The sequence below is a fragment of the Euprymna scolopes genome, chromosome 27, assembly GCF_053919585.1.
Source record: "Euprymna scolopes isolate OS-2025 chromosome 27, ASM5391958v1, whole genome shotgun sequence".
NCBI lineage: Eukaryota > Metazoa > Mollusca > Cephalopoda > Sepiida > Sepiolidae > Euprymna > Euprymna scolopes.
Window position 1 is genome coordinate 5,819,937 of NC_136508.1, and position 18,346 is coordinate 5,838,282.

The window sequence follows — 18,346 nt, forward strand, 5'->3', positions numbered from 1 at the left end:
TAGTTGGCTTATACAAGTCTTGATAGTATCAGTTTCGTATCGCAAAATCAGTGACTTAACTAATGTATCAATCTATGAATCTAATATACACTTAACTCATCAGAAGAAATAGCGAAAATTAATCCGTCAAAAGGAAATGAAGTTTAATTTGACATGATTAAAATCCGAAAATTCTAAGAGAAGCTGTAAATACATTTATATTTTTCCATTACGCCATATTGAATTTTTATCAACAAAGTAATTAACCCCAACTATTCGTACTAACAATATACATTGATTTATGAATCGGTTAACAAAATGTTCTACTTAATAATTAGTACATTTATTAATTCTAATTGGTGTATGCACACTTATGAAAATAATATCAATAGATTATAAACTATTTGTATATATTGTATATACGAAACTAAACTAAGCTAAAAAAAACGATATATATATATATAAAGCGAAAATATTTGTGTGTGTGTGTGCGCATTTTCGTGTATGTCCGCAAAAGTGGGGTTTTGCTCGGCCTTTTCGCGGAGGCCGCTCCTTCTTAAAATTATATATCACGTCTATATTATAATATCTACAAGATAACAAAAGGTCGCGTGTGTATTTAATTTGCCCGACTTTGGAAAAGCTAAATATTCAACATTTTTCGATTGCCGCGTCTGCATTCGACTTTTTCGTCTAATGAAACCAAAAAATAAAACTGCCCCACAGTAAATAAAATACTGCCCCACAGTCAAAGTTGACCTCATTAGGTCATCAATTACGGGCATCTGATAATGCTTTATACTTAAATAAATGTAAATATCTTTCCTCTACTATTTCTTGCTTGCCAAGTGGTTTGTGTCGCGCATTTATTTTCACACTTTATTTTACAACTTACCTCGAGGTTTCGGGCTTAATTCTTCCTACTTACCTACGAACATTTTTTTAAACCCCACACACTGACACAACCCCCCTGCCAAGTCTTTTGTTTTGATTTACCCAATAACACACATCGAAACACCCCCCCTGACACAAATACCCGGGTAAGAAGTCTTCGCTTATTCTTTTGTTTTGATTTACCCAAAACCACACTTCGAAACACCCGGGCATCGCCAGGTATCCCCGCTTGTCATATATAAATGTCAAATCTTCCTATGAAATATATTCGGTTTTTCTTTACAGACACATCCACGAGACCAATTACGAAAAGTAAAATATTACCATCACTTATATACGCGAACTGTGTTCATATTTAGTCTGTCATACTGACAATGATGAGTTATGTTCTACAACGCATTATACGTAGACTAATTCTCTCCAAACGTGTTCCAGGTCCTATAGCCTGAATTTAAGTATTTGGCTGGTACTGGACCAGCATATTATATTATAAAAAACGCTTATATTTTTTATTTAAACTATTTAAATGTTCAAGCCTGCAACGCGGAATGTTTGCTCTCATTATGTTAGCAATGTCTAAGGTTTATATACAAAGAAAATGATTTCATCTACTATGCCGTTAATAAGAATCGGTATCATGAGTTTGTTGGCGAAAATCTGAATAATTTTACAAATTAGTTGAATTTTGAACATTTCTGCAGTTTTAATGGAAGTTGCTACGAATACTTACGGTTAGTTGTTGCTTTACAGGACTTCATATATTTTTTTTCATAAATAAACTAATAATAAAAAAAACAGAACTTTAAAAGGACAATAAACATTCATATATGAATATTAACCGCAAATATACCACACACAGATTGTAAAGCAAAGTATAGCTTTTGTATAATATCATACGTATATCTGATGTAAATCAAATTATAGTCGCTACTATAATTTGATTTCGCATGTTTTGCTTATGAAAATATATCAATGCAGAGCATTTATAGACAATGTGTTTTACATTTGCGATTGTTTTTATTTTTTTTTCGCACGTACCTGAAATATATAGCAAGTTTAATGACTGTCCAAAAGCATTTTGACTGATTATGTTTTTCATGTTCTAGTTAGTTTCACTCTGCAAAGTTTTACTTTTTATTTATTTATTCATATTTTAATTTACAGAGCGCTTCTATCGAGAAATGCTGATTTGACATTGAGTCTCACCTCATTTAAAGTAACATGCTTTACGTAAACATCATGAAAATCAGTTATCTATTACCGAACAATGGAAGTATATCTTTTATATTACAAGAAAATGTACACTGTCAAAAATGCACATGAAAAATTACAAAAGTATGTGTATATAAATAAAATTCATTTTTTTATACAGGCGTCACTATAGCTCAATCTCATTTTAAGTGTGGATCAGGTTCTTTTCATCTGGTGTAAATTTTTGTTCTAATATATTCTGTAATAATCTGATATTATATAGGAACTATACAATTTAGTTTTTTGAGCTACACCTCTATACAAATAATAACATAGGGATAAAAAGAGCAACTTGTTCCCACGTAACACACACACACATACACTCAAAATATATCTATAGAAATATTCATAAAAATCCGAACTATATTAGAGATTTACTATATATCTATAAAAGTGAAAGTGTCTGCCTGTCTGCCTCTCTGTTTATCTGTGTGTCTATCTGTGTACATTTTCCTATACAATAACTCTGTCAATTTAAAGTCTACACACTCGAAATTTGATATACAAAGTTGTGAGATTAGGGAAAATCTTTGTAATCCGTTTTCAGCCAGAAATTTAGCTGTTAAGGTGTCACAGTTCAGCAATTTTACCTTTGAGAACTCTGCCAAATTCCTCCGCCAATTTTAGGTATAAACAATTACAATTTCAGATATAGGTTCTTGGATATGGATCTAACTTAATAACTTATTTGAGCGCTAAACAATAAATGTTAAGGGATCATAATAGGGGTCAAAGTAAAAAAAAATTGACCTCTGCGGTCTCTACCAAATTAGATAATTTCTAGTCTAAAGCTTGGAAATTTTAAATAAAGGGTATTAAGAGATAGGGGCAGTTTTTAAGTCGAAAGTTTGAGCTACCAATATATAAATCTATGTATATATGTTTGTATGTCTGCCTAAAACTTTCGAGAGAGGCGACGGATTTTCACAAGATCAGTATCATTTTAAATCTCGAACTTTCAGACGACAAATACCGAGATTTGGCTAAAATTAATAATTTCTTCACCCTCTACTGGGCACTTTTCTACAGGAAAGTGCCTCTTTTTTTCACCGATATTTTCGAAAGTCCTCCCCGCTTTCCGATTTTATAGTCTTGTTGCGGTGGTCGTAACAGCAAATACGTCAGGTTTTTCCCGTTTTTTCCTCCTTCGCGGTACGGGTTCGAGTCTGCCTTCCTACTATTATTTTTATTTTCTGCTCAAAACACACCTTCAAACACCCAGGCAACGCTGGACACCCATGCTAGTTGTTTATAAAATAACATATCTCTGTGTATCGCGATATAACGCTACGTTTTTTTTTATTTGACATCTCAATAATATATTATGGAATTTATTTAAGGTAGTCAGATTTTTTGTGTGTTGATATGATGGCAATATTCGCGGGCACTAAGGTTTGGAAATCAGGTGGATAATTTCAGAGGAGATTATCTTATTGTTAACCTGCAGGAATGTTAACTGAGTATCAAAGTATCTACATGTGGGATGAGAGACCCAGCTGGTAAAATTTTAGGTTTATGCTTTAAATCCGTGAACGATGTATGATTATTAAGATTGATTAAGAGTAAGTCTTGTAAATTAGAGAAGGATAATATCTTAGTTTTATGGGTAAAGTAATGAAAATAACGCATTAGTTATAGTCTGTTTAAAGATATATGAGGGGTTTTAGCCTTCTATCTTGACAAACAAAGCAAAAAAAAACGACATGAGACAAAATAAACTGGTAGTCAAAGTTGGTTAAATTGGGAGTTTATTTCACAAAGTCATCGAACATAAGTAAAATGGACATAAAACTGAATCTGATAATGAGTCATTTACGTATAACAGTAAATTCAATACGTTAATTTCACAACTAGCCGTCTCAGGTATTAAAAGTTTAAGTATCTAATTAATCATAACAGTTATTGTATGTTTTTTTTCTAAACTTTCGACATTATAATCGGTGTTTCCAGATAATACATTATATTTATTTTTAAATGTTATGCATTTTCCTTAATACTTTGGTAAACATTATGAAGTAAGTAAATATTCTAATGCTAGGTAAATTTAAACACTAATTATTATATATTCTTTAATATATGGAAAGCTAAATTTTATATCGGATAAATGTAGTACACCGTGCAACGTTTTGTCTACATTGTTCTAAATAACACAAAACAAAGGTCATAAATAGATTATTTATCGTTAAAAACGGAATAAAACTGATTGAAATCGTTTTGGTCTTTGCATGTCAGCATAATTTACGTAACAACGTAGTGCGATCATTTTTTTTATGACTACCGTCTAGTCTAGTAACGAGATTGTGTTTTACAAGAAACTAATTGATGATTCTTTAATCGATTTGACTTGCCAAACACCTGTTCCCTGTACAAATACTGCGGTAAGTGGACAAATAAAGTGCGGCACGTGTGTAAAACTCATACAAATAATGGATGGAGTGATTGCCCATTTAAATAGCAAGGAAGGCGTGAGCAATAGATGGAAAGACAGGATGGGAAAACCAGGGCGATTAAACCGTATGAGTATTAGCAATGGATATGCATTGCATACATAGCAAAACATTCCATTCAATGTACACATTGTTTTCTATATCTGCGTCGCTCTGTTACACAGGATTGTTGTTAATTGTGTCCGTTGTGAAAAAGTAATAAGCTTTTAGCAATACTTGCGATTAATCTAATGTCATGATACACCAATGCAGGAATTTTTATCGTATTATTGATACGGTGTGAAATATATTTATGTAAAGTTTTCACTAAGATGACTTATTGTGTTTCAAGCGTCCTACTTATTCAATTTTGCGTCCACATTTGTTGACGAGTTGTTACAAAATGTAATCGATATATAGGATAGGGTAAAGCGTATAACTAGTTTCTCTTTTAATATAGACATGAAAAAGGTGAAATTATAAGAGCGCTTTAAAGCTCTAATCTATTAATAAATTGAAGCTGTTTTCGAGAGAGCTTTACTACCTAGTTCATCTTTTAAAAAATGAATTTTTTATCTATAATTACGTTGATGTTTATCTGTACTATTGTCCGCCAAAATTGAGATTTCGGCGCAGCCATACAAATTAATTCAGTCTTCCGACTGACATGTCATTTATGAAATACGTTGCTAACAATTATCTTTTTAAAAACGTGTGATAAGTAAAATATTCAGGTAATATATATGCATGTATATATGCATTATTATATATATATATATATATATAATTTAAAGGAGATTAGAACAATAGTCTAAAGAGCAGAGTGAATGTAATAGTAAGCTGAGTGTATTCCAATGGAACAGTGAACTTACTAATTTAATTATAATACAGGGAAAGAAAAAGTGTTTATTGTAATTTAGATATATAATAAGCTCGATAGGTAAATATACTAGAGCTAATTTAATATTCAATAATGTGATTGATAATTTAAAATTCAAATTATAATTAAATTAAAAATCCGTTCCGTGGCTTAATGTCTGCCGCAATAAAAACATTGTTTTCCGAAACGATCGTACACATTGTTGTTCCTTATTGTGAAACGGATTTTAATTTAATTCTAATTTGAATTTTAAATTATCAATCACATTACTGAATATATGTATATATATATATATATATATATATACATACATATACATTACGACTATATGCTAATGTTAAAAACCTCACTCTCATTAAACAACGCAAGCTCCCCTCCTTTTTTAATTTCCAACGTCTCAAAATTAAGAGGAAACGTTGATGAACATATTACCCAGTTTGTTTCTTTTTATGTCTCTATTTTGTTCGAGTACTATTTCCATTATTCTCATATATATATATATATATATATATATATATATATATATATATATGTATATATATATATATATATATATATATATATATATATATACAGGGTGAACAGAAAGTCCTTGGACCAATTCAAAAGTGGTTTATTAATAGAAAATTACAAAAATATAAATTAAACATGAATGAAAATTATAAGTTAGGAAACCAAGAATAAATTCAAATTATTTATTTTCAATGTGATGCCCCTTCCTTTCGATTAGACGTTCAATTCTCTGTCTGAAGTTACCAACCGAGGCACGCAGCGTTTCCTGAGGTAGCTTAGCCAATTCACTCGGAAGAGACCTCTTCAAAGCATCAACACTTGGGTGAGCAACAGAACATAACTTTGCCTCCAACAAAGACCACACCGAAAAATCCATGGGGTTCAACTCAGGCGATGCAGGAGGCCACCTCTCCTTACGCCAGAATCTTGGAAAATGACGTTGGCACCAGTCCTGAGTTTTTCTGGAGGTGTGGGATGGTGCTCCATCTTGTTACAAGGCGAAAGGCTGATCTTTGAAGTGTTTTTTCATCTCTTCAAATGCTGGAACCTAAATATCGTTAATGTAGTGATCTGTGTTGATCTTAACCCCCTGCTCCACGAAAATCAGAGGCGTTTTCCAAGATTTGGAGACTGCAGCCCACACCATAAGGGAAGACGGCTTTTGTCGGCGGAAAACTATTCTCACGGTGTCATCTATGTCTGCTGAAGATTTTGCGTAAACTCTGTCGTTCTGATTGTTAACAGTCGCTTCAATTGTGAAGAGTTTTTCATCAGAAAAAACGATCTCTCGCTCTGCCGTGCCAGCCTCAGTTCTCCAAGAAGAAGCTTTGCTCTTCCAAGTCTCTTGTGCTTATGAGCAGGTTTGAGGTAATGTCTCTTTCTCATCTTGTAGGGGAAAGACTGGAGATCGTTTTTTTACGATGGTTCTCATCGATGTCACGCTCACATTCATGTCTTTAGCCATTTGTCTTGCAGATTTCTTCGGGTTCCTCCTTACCCTCTCTCGGACAGTTTTAATCACCTTCTTTGTTCGAGCAGTGCCACTTTCAAGAGCTTAATAATCTCTGAGTGTGTCCTTCCCGCGCAATAAAGCTGAATTATGGCCTCTCGTTTGCTCAATTTTCTGAAAGTTTTAACAAAATTATTTTAATATTTTTGTTGAAAATAATTAGATCAATAGTTAGACTAAATACTTACTTTATTTGAAAAGAGAAAAAGTGATTTTAACAATATTTAATTTAAAAACTAAACATGGTCCAAGGACTTTCTGTTCACCCTGTATATATATATATATATATATATATATATATATATATATATATATATATATATATATATATATATATATTATTTTTAAAATGTAATTATCCACTGACACGTGTTTCGTCGTCTACGACTCCTCAGAGTGCCTGTATCTAGCGAGATTCGAAATCGGTACCCAACGGTAATGAGCCTAAACCCTTTCCCCTGAAGCATCTCGCCGACTGACAATATATCGCGATTTACTTAGATAAATAACTGAATTCGTTCAAAACATATGGCTAAAACCAAAACAAAAACAACATCTAAGTAAATCGCGATATATCAAGTCAGTCGGCGAGATGGTCCAGGGGTAAGGGTTTAAGCTCATTACCGTTGGGTCCCGATTTCGAATATCGCAAGATACATCCACTCTGATGAGTCGTAGACGACGAAACACGTGTCAGTGGATAATTACATGTTAAATATATATATATATATATATATATATATATATATATATATATATATATATATATTCAATAGGATGGCAAATGCAGCGTAGTGTCTTATCTACTGGCTACTTCCTAATAGATTCCACATAATTCTATTAGTGTTTCTTATTAAGCGACTTGAAGGAAAACTGGTATTATTTTAATTACAATATTGTTCCCGGTAATTTAAAAATAATCTATATACTTAATATTTATTACCATAGTATAATCTTATTTTTCTTAATATAAACAGTAATATAAGTTTTAGCATAGATAATGTTAGTGGCAATATGATTATTCTGAAAACTGTCACTTGATAAAATTGAAATATCCAATTAAGTAAATTACATTTACATCTTATAATCATTGACCATTTCCTTTCACAGAGTAAGGCCTTGCGAATTTCCACAGAGATTTCAGATGTATTTTGAAAAAGAATTGTGTTACTGCTATTTTCTTATTTAATGATTGTTTGAGTTGATAATTATAAATCATAATTTCATTTATGAATTTAGTTACCAATTATTTTCAGGTAGTAGTTAAGATGTAAGCATTTTTTTAGAAAAGATCGGAAATAATAATGTTCTCAGCTATTAATTATAAATAACACCCTTCCTAACACATATCAACATGCTAGATTTTATGATTAAATGCTATTTATATTCTGAAATTTATTGCACTCTAATCAATTTAGTTTCATTTGCACACCACTCATCAATAAATATGTGTTACTATGTTATTTTAAAGTACAATGAAAGAGACATTTCTTCTAGCATAGAAGGAGCACCTACACTCAAGGAAACTTAATGTAGTAGAGTATACCACCAGAAAAATATTTTAGATTATATATTAGACAAAGAATTAAATAACCAAATGTATCCTTTGAATTTAAACGGATGTAAGGGGGTAAGATACTTATTCAAGTTCCAAAACTTGTCAACGGAAAGTGTTTGATTAGATTACCACCAATCCAGAAAACAGCGATTATACTTTTTCAGAAAAAACGTTCATTAAATACGAGGACTAAAGAAAAATATGTAAATGTTACGAGGCTGCAAGACGCAAAGGCAAAGATCCACATTGTTTATTTTCTTTTAAACTATACGGATGTATAGAGTTTGTAAGAAACGCTTGAGACTGAAATCAGAAATAAAAGTCCTATCATATTTACTCTATTATTTTTCGTTACATCTTTATAATTGTTTATCCTTCCATAAGTTTTCACAACCGGAAAACTTATGGGCTCCTTTAATCGATTCATTTTGAAAATATAATATTTGCTCTTGCTTTTGTTATGTGTGTGTTTTTCATTTTTTGGCGTTATCTGTATAATAAAAAAAAACGTTTAACTCATAACAATTATACGTTTCGTGTTATTTATAATGCACTGAATCGAAAAGTTAATACTGTTACGTGTTATCTTTCTATCTTCCTCACCAATTATTCTAAAAGTCATGAACGAAACAAAAGTTTATTTTATTTCGCAACCTGGTATGAATAAGAACTAAGAAACATAGTGTAAAGCATCGCATCACAAAAACATGTGCATCCATTGGTTTTCTTATTACTTGCCTCGCAAAATACAATTATATAGAAAAAAAACTATAACAGCCTGATTTTAAATATACCAGGGGCTTGCAATAAGTAATGACCACGACCTACTGCCTATAGCAGTAGAGCAACGAAACTTGTCACAGTTATTTGTCTTTCTCTACATAGGAACCACCCAGAGGTATGCATTTCTCCCATCGTTTGATGCAGCTGTAAACCGTTTTTAGAACCCCCGTGTCTGTCCTCCAACCACAACCTTACTTCAGAAATCAAGGCTGCATTATCTGGGAAACGCTTTCCTTTAAAAAACAACTTCATGGCTGGAGAGAGGTAAAAATCAGAGGGGGCAAGTTCAGCAGAGTAGGAAGGATGGGGAGAAGTTCATAACCACACACCCGTGCTTTTGATCTGGAGTTGTGGACCGGAGCGTTATCCTGTAGGAGGAGGGTACATTTGCTGATCTTGCCCCGCCTCATGAATTTGATAGCTTCCCTTCATTTCCTCGAAAGTGAAGCATAATAGGCTTCTGTAATTGTGGTACTCTTTGCCAGGAAATCTGTCATCACTATTTGTCCTGGTCCCAAAAGACTTTGAGCATTACCTGGTCAGCGGAGGGATGCACCCTTTCCTTCTTTGGAAGTGGTGAGTCCAAGTGCTTTCACTGCATTGACTGGGCGTTGGTCTCTAGATCATAGTGATGCGCCCACGTTTCATCCTGTGTAATCAGTCTTTTGAAAATATTTGGCCCATCTCCCAATTTATCCTCGAGCACTCGACGCGTTCTCGTTTCTGGAATGGCGTGAGAAACCTGGGAATCCATCTGTCAAACACCTTATGCATATGCAAATAGTCATGAATGATAGTTTCCACAGCCCATGCACTAATCTTGACATCTAGGGCTATTTGGCGAATAGTAATGCACCGATCTTCCAAAATGGCAGCCTCAACTTGACGGACAGATGCCCCATCAATGGCAGAAGGGGTCGACCAGGTCTGAGAGCTGTTTCCATAGACTTCTGGCAATGTTTAAATTCAGGATGCCAGTGTTTTACAAGGGAATATGATAGGGCATTATCACCATAAGTATTTTCATTTCATCAAAAGGTTTTTGAGGTGTGCGTCCTTTCAAGTACAAAAACCGAATCACTGCTTGACATTCAACATGCCCCATTTCACACCTGACTCAGTTCAAACACCTGTAAAACAGAAAGCACAATTAGGTCAGAGCTGTCATTTGCTACATAGCCCATAGACATAAAACTTATTGCACATGCAAAATTTCCGCTAGATTAGATAACTGAAAGTGGGTCAGGGGTATTACTAATTGCACGCTCTTCATAGATTAACATTGATCCAAATATGTTCGAATATCAATTATCTTTCCTTAAGGTAATGTAAATCTACATATTACAAAGTGTTTTTGTAAATTATTTATAGCATAAAAACTCTATCATTGTAGAAGTTTATAATACAAGCAATAATGTTCCACCATAAGTTTTATCTCTTTCCTGTACAAATTAGAGAGAGTACTAAAGAGAGCTTAGCGATAATATACACTGGATCGATACATAGAAAACAGTTACAATCAGGTATTTTTAACCTTTGTTGCACTTAAATTAAATAGTCGTCGGGAAACGTACTTGCTTGTATTTGTAGAAAAAAAGAAAGTTTGCAGAAAAGAGATTAAAAAGTAGAATTAATAGGGAGGGAATTTACTAGTAATATTGTAGTTTATCGGGAAATGGCGACTGTCCCGCAGGAGCTCAGGTTCCTTTACAAACTTTGTGTCTAATTTCTGGTGAAGCAGATAAATACAAACCGCTTCTCGGCCTTTCTTGTCGGGACGTCTAGAGGACAATGTGCTTTGTTCCATACAGGGGGACTCTTCATATCAGACAATTGCTATTTTTGGACACTGACAGTGGTCTCTCTTTCAGTGTGGAGCTGGTTTTCCTTAACATCGCGGGGAAACAAATAAATAAAACGACAGAAAGTGAGACGTTCCTTTCTACTTAACTATCCATTTCTGCAACTTCTTGATTGACAAAAATTTGAATGACATTAAGTTCCTGTCGCATTATGGCGTAGCGGAATGATGTCAAGTTTCCCTTCAATTTTTTCTGGTTCGAGCCTGCCTTCTTCCTACCATTATTTTCCCAACACACACCTCAAATCGCTCAGGTAACAGCGGGCACATAACAAATGCTCACCTGTCTGTTCAAACGCATGTATGTATTTTTATATGTATGCCTAACATTTCCACAAATCGATGGGTTTTCACAAAATTGATATCGTTTTGAAGCTCGATGTGTCGACGATAAATACTTAACAATTGTTTATAAACATTAATTTATTCACCATCAATTGGGCAGCTTTCTACAAGGAGGGGTTGACACTTGCGTACCATATTTGCAAGTTATCGTATCGGTTGGAATGTCTTTGACAGGTTTTTACGTTCCGAACTTCTAGTCCCAGTAAGACGTCAGGCTTTCTTTCACCTTTTTCCGCTTAAGCCTCACGAGTTCGAGCCTGTCTGCCTACTACATTTTTGTTCTCAAAAGACATCTTCAAACACACTGGCTATGCCGGGAACCAAGGCTGGTATTATATATACAAGAAAATAAACTTATCATCTCATGAAATTATTTATATTAATAATACAGTATCATATCAGGAAACTTGTGTATGGTAATTAAAAAGTGTTCAATATTTTAGATAAATTATTTATTTAAAACACCGCGTTGCTCGGGTAAATGCTTACTTTGTTATGTGTATTTATTATGCACAATACATTAGGTTGCCTGCAAGGTTACGGAGGTTCAATAAAACATAGTACACATTAGGGAGTATAGATTGCTCAATTCAAAATGCGTTATAAAGAAAAATACCACAAGTGTATTTTAGTTTACTATTTTATATAGGTAAACTACTTACTGGCACCAGGTTTAGTCATTAGTATATATAAGAACTGGTGTTTAGAAATAAAAAAAGCTCCTGGTATCCTACCCATAGCTTATAATTGTATACTCAACAATTTTAAGAGGAAATAGTGTATATTACAATTTATTATATTGTATAAGCGACGAAGTTCAAGGTATTGCTTTGGAGTAAAACCAGGAATGATAGAGCGAGGAACTAATTTGTGTTGATCTTGATCTAAAACACAGGCGAATAATAATAATAATGATATTTTATAACGTCCACATTTCGCCAGAAATCAGTTGTAAGCAGATTGTGGTTTACTATGTTCGAGTAAAGGGCTCGTAAAAAAATGTATATTTACAGAAAATATTTATTAGGAAAAACAAAAAAAAAAACATCAGAAAAATGTATTACTATAATTATATTTGCAAGATACCAGCTAACATTTTTAAAACATGTAATAAAAACTAATACTTTTCTGTATTTTTAATAGCCTAATATAAATACGTGATGTGTTTCCGCGTATATTATAATGGTCGATGTGTATTAGATCGACTAGGTTATGAAGAGGCCAACTATATTAGTATTTTACAAATCCTTTAAAAAAGCATGTCTTCCATTTGAACAAGAGTCGTGTTAAATCGTATTAAAGCTAAAAATATTATTGTTAACGTTACTAAAGTTTATATTTTACAAGTTTTATAAATATTATTGAAATATTTTGTTAAATGTTTTTCTTTCAATTAATTATTTTATATGTACTGTAAAATAAAAATAATAATAATAATAATAATAATAATAATAATAATAATAATAATAATAAACACTAGCAGATCTTCATATTTTGGTATGGAAGAGTTCGCACTACTAGTTATAAGAAAGGGAAAACTGGAGACAACGAATGGCATCGAACTACACAAAAAATGGAGATGTAGCCCTTGGGAAATGAGTGCCTTATAAATACATGGAAGTTCTGGAAGCAGACACCATCCAATCCACAGAAATTAGAGAGAGATTTAAAAAGGAATATCCCAGGAGAACAAGCAAACTTCTAGAAACTAAATTCTATAGCAGAAACATAATAAAATCTATAAATGCATGGGCAGTATCACTAATACGATACTCAGGACTTTCATAGAGTTAGAGTAGAGAAGAACTAAGACAACTCGATCAGAAGACCAAGAAACTCATGAACATGCACAATGCACTACACTCAAAAGGACGATGTTGAGCGACTCAATGCGAAAAGAAAAGAAGGCGAGAGAAAGCTAGTTTGTTCATAATGCAAAAAAATAAAAAAAACAATTTGAAAAATACATAATGAAAAACACGGAAAAGATAATAATGGCAAAACTGAGAAAATCGACAAATAAGAAAAGAGGGAGATAAAGAAAAAGAGGAGAATATACATATGGGAAGAAGAAAAATGGATAAGGATAAAACTAGAGGAGAAAAAGGAAAACACTTGGATATGGATGAGTAAAGGACACATAAGCCGAGAAACTGAATCCCTAATAACCGTAGCACAAGATAACTCGATTAGAATCAACCACATCAAAGCAACGATCGATAAAACACAATAAATTCACTGCAGCAAAAAGAGACTGAACGATAAAATATAGGAAATGAATGCAGTAAACTGGTCGAAAAAGAACACAAGAACAGCCAAAAGGAATTATGAAAACATCTGCATCTTGAACGCAGAGATAAGTGATACGATTATAAACCGGAAACAGTACTTGAAAACGAGCATCGCAAAAACCTATGGGGCATGTACATACACACTGATAAACCCATACAAGCAAGAAGACAAGCTGTCGTAATAATAACAAGACAGAAAAAGTCCAGTAAAATCACAGATTTTGCTGATCCAGCTGACCACAGTGTAAATAGCAAAGGAAATAGAAACGGAGCAAATACACGGAGCTAGCCAGAGAGCTGAAAGGGATATGAAAGATGAAAAAAATCAATATTATACGTATAATGGTAGGAGCACAAGAAAAAACTCCCAAAAAAACTTTGAAAAAAGAATGGGAGAAATTGGAATAAGATGATTGATTGGAAAAATACAACGAACAACAATAAAGAAAAAAGGCCGAAATATTACGGAAAACCCGTGAATGTATAGACTAACACACACGAACCACAAGCGTAGACCGGACAAACTGCTACAGAGAAAAAGCATGAAGCGCTACATAGAACAAGAATATTGAAACTACAGATCTAGAAGTTCTCTAACCCAATTCCTAGCCCCCATTTTCATATCACTGTCTCAGTCTCTCCCCAAAAATGAATGAGACCAAATAGTCAAGTAGTCAAGAAGAAAGGTTAGACCGAGGAGTTATCACTGACCATACCTCCACTGTGCGAAGAGAAATGAGGACTCAGGGAGGCTTATTGCCACTCAAATTCGAGTAAAGACCACTTGCCAATGCCAACTAGAAATCAACGGCAATCAGCTGTTGCGATAATCCAAATTTATTTGTAAATGGTATCGAAAGAGGTGGAGAGTACTGGAAAATATGGGGAGATTGCTTGCACTCAACTTCAAGGGAACACCACAGGCTATTCAATGAGATCATTGAGGATGTGTAAAATCTCCTTGTGGTCCAATAAAAGTAATAATAATAATAATAATAATAATAATAATAATAATAATAATAATAATAATAATAATAATAATAATTAGCGGAACCTGTGGAAATTCCACAACAGCATTTTCCATATGTAATATATTGTTGTTGGGCATGCTGTGCGCGTTGTATTCAGCATGAATGAAGGCACAATAATATTATACTAGTTTTGTATTAAAACTGTTGCCCCCCTTACTAAAATAATAACTTTGATATATTTCCTGGGCTGATTATTTCATTACAAACACACCGGTCAATTAACTCACATTGCATCATGTTTCATAATTATTGAATGTGCTACTATGTTCGACAATTATTTTGCATAATTTCAACCCACATTATCGCCTCTCCCTTTACTAAAATATGAAATCTGATATATTATATCGGCTAATTATTTTATAAAAAAAACACAACTATTAATTAACTAGCATTTCATCATTTTTAATAATTCTTTACAATAATTTTATCATTAAAACTCACCATATCGCACACCTTAATAAAATAATAGCTTTGATATATTTTCTAGGCTGATTATTTCATTACAAACACACGCATCAATCACCTCACATTTCACCATTTTTCGTAATTCTTGGATATCTTACTAATTTCGACAATATTTGTTTATAATTTAAACCAACGTTGTCGCCCAACGTTACTAAAATAATAAATTTGATAGATTTGCTGGACTGATTATTTCATTACAAACGCACTAATACATTACCCTCTATTTCATCATATTTCATAAATCTTGGGTATGTTACTAATTTCGACAATCATTTCTCATAATTTATACCCACATTTTTACCCCCTCTATAATATAATAATAGCTTTGAAATGTTGTATGGGCTTATTATTTTATTACAAACATACTAATACAGGAAATAACATTTAATCATTTTTCATAATTCTTAGATATGTTACTTATTTCGACAATCATTTTTCATAATTTTAATACAGATTTTCGCACTCCTCTCTTTACTAAATAATAACTTTGATATATTGTCTAGGCTGATTGTTTTCTTACACACATCAATTAATTAACTAATATTTCATCATTTTTCGTCATTCTTGGATATGTTACTAATTTCGATAATAACTTCTCATAATTTAAGCCCTCCTAATCTGCTATCCCTTTACTTATATAATAACTTTGATATATTGTCTAGGCTGATTATTTTATTATAAACACACCATTCAATTAAACCACATTTCTTCATTTTTCGTAATTATTAGATATCTTACTAATTTCGACAATAATTTTGTATGATTTGAACCATCCTCGTAACCCTCACTTACTACAAAAATTATTTTGATATATTTTCTGGGCTGATTATGTCATAAAAAGCATAACTATCAATTAACTCACACTTCATTATGTTTCTTAATTCTTTAATATGTTACTAATTTCGACAATTACTTTTAATATTTTTAACCCACATTATCAACCACTCACTACAAACATATTAACTAAGATAATTATTTAATTTCAAACACACCAACCAATTAACTAACATTTCATCATTTTTCATGATTCTTGGGTATGTTACTTTTGTCGACAATCATTTTCATCATTTTTACCCACATCATCGTCCCACTTACTAAAATAATAACGTTGATATATTTTCTAGTCTGGTTATTTCAGTGAAAACACACCAATGCATTAAATAACATATTATCATTTTTCATAATTCTTGGATATGTTACTACTTTTGACAATTTTTTCTCATAATTTAAACCATCCGTATCCCCCTCTCTTACTTACATAATTACTTGGATATATTTCCTGGGCTGATTATTTATTATAAACACACAATCGATCTTGATCTTTGTTCATAATCCTGAATATGTTACTAATTTCGACAATAATTTTTTTAATAAAACCCCACCTAATGTCTCTCCCTCTTACTTATATAATATATTATATATTTTGTCTGGTCTTATCATATCATTACAAACACAATAATCAAGTAACTCACACTCATCATTTTCCATAATTCTTGGATATGTTACTATTTTCGACAATAATTTTTATAACTTGAACAGACTATGTCACTCCCGTATACTTTAATCATAACCTCGATATATTTCCTGGGCTGATTATTTCATTAAAAACCAATAAATAAATTCAGGGTATTCTCATAGTATACATGTTTCACCTATTTTATCCCATCCCAGGTGACGCCGCATATTCTGCTAATATATATCGTCCACATATATCATTCGATAACGGACGACGCTGCGTATTTTGCTACTATATGTTTTCCACCTATCTTATTCATTACTGGGCGAAGCTTTCTGAGAGTATATATTTGCACATCTCATTCATTCACTGGATTGACTTCATGTTCGCCTCGCACTGTGGAAAATATGCATTAAATAAAGTAATGTCTTAATCGTAAACTGCTTCAGCCATTTCAGGGACCGCCTTTATATCTCCCACCCCTTGCTAAAAATATACATGAAATAATGTAATGTCGTAATAGTAAACTGTTTTAGCCATTTCCGGGACTAAATTTATATCTCAAACCCACTGCTAAAAATATATATGAAATAATGTAATATCTAAATAGTAAACTCTTTCGGCCATTTCCAGGACGGACTTTATATCCCCAAACCACGGTTAAAAATATACATGAAATAAGGAAATGTCTAAATAGTAAACTGTTTCAACCATAATGTAATGTAAAAGTAGTAGACTGTTTCAGCCATTTCCGGGGCCGTGTTGATATCCAAATCCCAGTGCTAAAAATATACATCAAATAAAGTGATGGTTAAATACTAGACTTTTCAGCAATTTCCGAGATCGATTTATATCCCAAACCCTCTGCTAAGAATATACATGTTAGGATGTAATGTCTTAATAGTAAACTGTTCCACCCATTTCCGGGACGGACTTTATATCCGAAACCCATTGCTAAAAATATACACGAAATAATTTAGTCTCTAAATAGTAAACTGTTTCAGCCATTTCCGGGACCACTTTATATCCTCAACCCACTGCTTACAATATACATGAAATAATGTAATGTCTAAATAGCCACCTGTTTCAGCCCTATCCAGGACCTACTTTATATCCCTAACCCACTGCTTAATATATACATGGAATAATGTAATTCCTATATAGTAAACTGTTTCAGCCATTTCCGGGACTGACTTTATATCCCCCAACCCATTGTTAAAAGTATACATGAAATAATGAAATGTCTAAATAGTAAACTGTTTCAGCCATTTCCAGGACCGATTTATATCCCCAACCTACTGAGTATACATGAAATAATGCAATGTCTAAATAGTAAACTGTTTCAGCCATTTCCGGGACAAACTTTTATCCCAAACCACTGCTAAAATATACATGAAATAAGGAAATGTCTAAATAGTAAACTGTTTCATCCATTTCCGGGACTGACTTTAAATCCTCCAACCCACTGCTAAAAATATACATGAAATAATGTAATATCTTAATAGTTAATTGTTTCAGCAATTTCCGGGACTGACTTTATATCCCCAACCCACTGCTTAAAATATACGCGAGATAATGTACTGTATAAATAGTAAACTGTTTCA